This window comes from Triticum aestivum, chromosome 6B, assembly GCF_018294505.1.
Source record: "Triticum aestivum cultivar Chinese Spring chromosome 6B, IWGSC CS RefSeq v2.1, whole genome shotgun sequence".
NCBI lineage: Eukaryota > Viridiplantae > Streptophyta > Magnoliopsida > Poales > Poaceae > Triticum > Triticum aestivum.
The window spans coordinates 437772703-437776792 of record NC_057810.1 but is presented as its reverse complement, the minus strand read 5'-3'; positions in this window follow the sequence as shown (position 1 = coordinate 437776792).

The window sequence follows — 4090 nt, the reverse complement described above, 5'->3', positions numbered from 1 at the left end:
TCTCATGTCCCTTGTGTTGTTCATCGTTTTAGCTTAGATTCTCTCGAGGCGATCAGACGTAGGTCGATAGGGGAAAGATCTTCGTGCGCACCCCAGAGTTCGAACCTTAAGGGTCTGCCGGCACCCAACATCCGACATAGTGGACTTTAATCGGGACTAACGGGACCCAGTTGACATCCCTAGTTGAAAGGGAGTGTACCACCACTATATTTAAGTTGCCAAGGCATCTAAGCAGTTCAAATAACCTGAGAAAGCACTTAACAGTGTGGCCTCATATAAACCACAAAGATAGTCTTGTGACGAAGTTCATAGGAAAAGTTCAGGACTCAAATGAATTAGGCATGCATTTCTTTACGATAGTACAGCAGGCACTGCTGACATATTGGCCAACTCAGGTATAGCCTAACAAGTAAGAAACAAGCATTCGAATCAAGCAATCCAGCAAAGCAGACAACTAAACTATTTTTAATTCTGTAGGATTATAGCTTGAGGGCACAAGCCAAGAAAGCAGCCCACATGCATTACATTTCACATGTACTAAAACACACTGGCTTACCATATGTTGCTATGAAGCCTCGCTGCTGTTGCAAAGTTCTTCGAAGATATCATCAGCATCCCGTGGTTGCAAATCTAGTTGTTGTAGTTTATTTTGCACCCTCTATTTAGGTACAATTAATTTTAATCGCATGCACTGGTTCGAATTGATCATCAATGGTTCATCTAAACTAATGAAAGAAGGTTGTGTGCTTACATGACAATATATCGTCTTCACTCTATTTTTATGCTTGTTTGAGGTGCCAGCCCCAAAAGAACAAATATTTTGCTTGATGGGGTTGGTAGCTCCATAATTAATAGAAGCATCAAATTAGTCATGCAACTTGGGAAGATCAAGAACACACAAAAAAAGTAATGAACAGAGGCTCGGAGCAATGATGCAATAGCTATCATCAGAAAATGTAGGGTAAAATGAAAAAAAAGCAGGGGAACCACATGCTAGTTTGCTGATGTGTAATTAACCATAGAGAACATGAAGCAGTCTAATGGAACCAACAGGTGGCATCAGAACAACACCATTATCATAAATATAGCATGCAAGAAGTAAAATAGTAGGCAGTGATATCTAGGAAGTACAATAATACTTAGGACAAAACTAAAGCATATTAACTATATGTGCACTGGTATGTAATTTAGCACATGTAACATGTTCACTGCCAGAAGTATGGCCCTACAGGTGCAAGCAGAATAACGCGTCTCATGAAAAGTTGAATGATGCCCTGAAGCAATTCAAAGGTGCGGTGCTTATGCTAAGAAAGTGAACGTAGGCGCCGGCCGTTGGATAATAGTACATGATTCTCGGTGGCGTATGGGTATCCTTGTCATACTTGATAGCTAAGGATCGTCGATGGTGCTCGTGTTGCGATTGAGTTTGGGCCAGCTGTCGCCCTCGCTGAAGCTGCTCCGGTGCTTTAGTTGCGGCGCCTATCGACATACAAGAAAGCTCATCTATGGTAAGTGAACAGTTGCACAATAAAGAAGATAAAAACCAAAGGAGTACAAATCAAAATAACCTGATGAGGCTGTGGCATCAATAAAGCAGGGCCGGTGGAGTTGAATATGGCGTCCGTGGAGTGGGTCCGATGAAGTGGACGAAGGCTTCGGCGGGCACAGTCTATAGTGCTTTCAGTGAGGCGGATCTGTTGCAGTGGACAAGGGCTTGTATGAAGGGCCAGCGATGGGGCGGACGAGGGAGTCAGTGAAGGTCCTACACTGTGGTGGACGAGGGCGCTGGTTAAGAAGATCCAGTGCGGTGGACCATGATGGAGGTCAAGGAGATCTGGAGCGATGGACAAGCAAGTCGCTGAAGCGGCTCCGGTGAAGTGGTGAGTTGGCAGTTGGGGGTTCAAAGGTGCGGAAGGTAGATCCGGCAGGGTGTGAGGTCCACCGCTGCGGCGGAGGACTACATTCGGCGGCTTGTCGTGGTTGGGGGTCGGGGAGGGGAAGGGGAGGGGCTCTAGGGAAGAATCTTGGGGGCAAAGAGGGGAAAACAATGGAGTTACCAAAGCAGCCCTTTTCCATTCATGTGGCAGGGGTAAAACAGGAATATCGTAGGGCTAAACTTTCGAGCACGAGATATTTCTACGTGAGCGGTAAGTTTGAAAGCTTTTGGCGCCTGAAATTATAAGTGTTCTGCTCTTGTACGGCTGACAATGATATCATGGCCAAGAATTTATTTGTTTTGCATGCAAAATAAAGTGCAAGTTTTGAAAATCAATGTCTCCAACGCGAAAATCAATGTCTCCAACTCGAAACTTAGATTGTCCATTTAATTCAAATATGGATCATTGAGCTAGTACAAGAAAATACCATCATACGGTCCAATTCAAATGAAATTACAAATATGTTTATCCTAAATATGATGACAAAAGCAAAAATGTGTATGTGTATGAATAAAGTGGATGATTATAAAGTTTGAGCATGCCCGTATGTGTATATCTCTAGGTTTGATATATGAGTTTGAAATCACGAAATCCCGGCTTAAAAATGTACCTCCGTTAAATGTATTACAAAAGCTAATGATGGAGTCGAATTCCAAAATTCCAATCTTAGGTTTGTAATTCTAGTACATCATGGTATATCACGCATGTTCAAAAGTATCATTATCTCATAGTCCAAACTGTGAAACAAATAGATCAACCATGAGTGCACACACTTTTGACCATATATATCTCAATTATGCTAAAGTCCCTCAAATATAGTCACCTCACTCATTATCTGAAGCCAACCCCCCCACCCCCCCTTCGTCACCCCTCCCCCCCCCCCACAGAAACAAACACGTCATTCTCTCCCCCAGACACGGACACACGAGCACATTAACACCCCCCTCTCTTCTAAAGTCTGGACCCCAATATAGGTTTCTTATCACTATGTCTCTCGGGCATGCACACATCTCTTCCCCCACTCTCTAGGTCTCCCGGCATCTCTCTTTCCCAAGCACACGCACTATGTAGAGTGTATCTTTCCCATACACACAAAACGTCGCCCCCAAATGTTTGTCTCCCTAGTTATGTGGTTCTCGCACACTCACCTCACACACCACCCCAATTCTAAACAAGCACACTTTGTCTCCTTGTGCACCACTCTCCTCTTTCTATCTCTCCCACATGCGGACCCGCCCCAGCTCCATCCATGTATACATATATGTTGTGACTCTTTCCATAGCTCCCTAATGTGTCATCGTTCTCAATCTCGCACGTTGTTCTCTACGCCATCTATTCTAGATCTCTCATGAAGTCCCTATCACACACACGATGACTCGCTTCCCTTGCATCTCCATACATAGGCCAATTTCGAACAACATCAACATTCTATCCCTATCTATACACCACTTATGGACACAAACGACCCCTCCCCCCTCTTTTCCTCTCTCTCTCTCTCGCAAGCTCTCTCTCTCTGTCTCACACCCCTCTCCCACACACACTCGATGTCTCTTCCAAATAGTCTGCTCCCCGCCCGCACCCATGCTATCCCGCTACTACACATGCCTTTGTCTCTCTTTGACACACATGTCACACCATTCCCCCTTCCCTTATACTAGCTTTACATCATTAGTGGTCTCTCTACTCCACATACACACACTCCCTCTCACACACAAACGCACGCACAAACACACACAGACACGCACAAACACCCATCTAGCTATCTGAATCCTTGTTTTAAGACAGACACCCTTGCATATTCTCTCCAGCTCTAGGTATGTATATATCCCCCCCCTCTCTAGCTCAGATGCACACCAAAATTCTTCATCCCTCTAATTGACACATCTCTCCCCATGTTCGCATGTGTATCTCATACACTCACTCTCTGATTATGTCTATGTGTCTCCATGTTACACAACACAAAGCCCCATGTACATGTCTCTCTCTATCCTCCACAGACATAGACACAAAGAATCTCTTATCATTGCCTCAGTCTCTAGACATATCACACACGCACACTGTGTCTCTCTGCAAACATGCTCAACAAGGGTTTCCCCGTGAATAACTTACCGTCTATTCATCAACAGTTGTGGCAGTACGGCGAACACGAGACA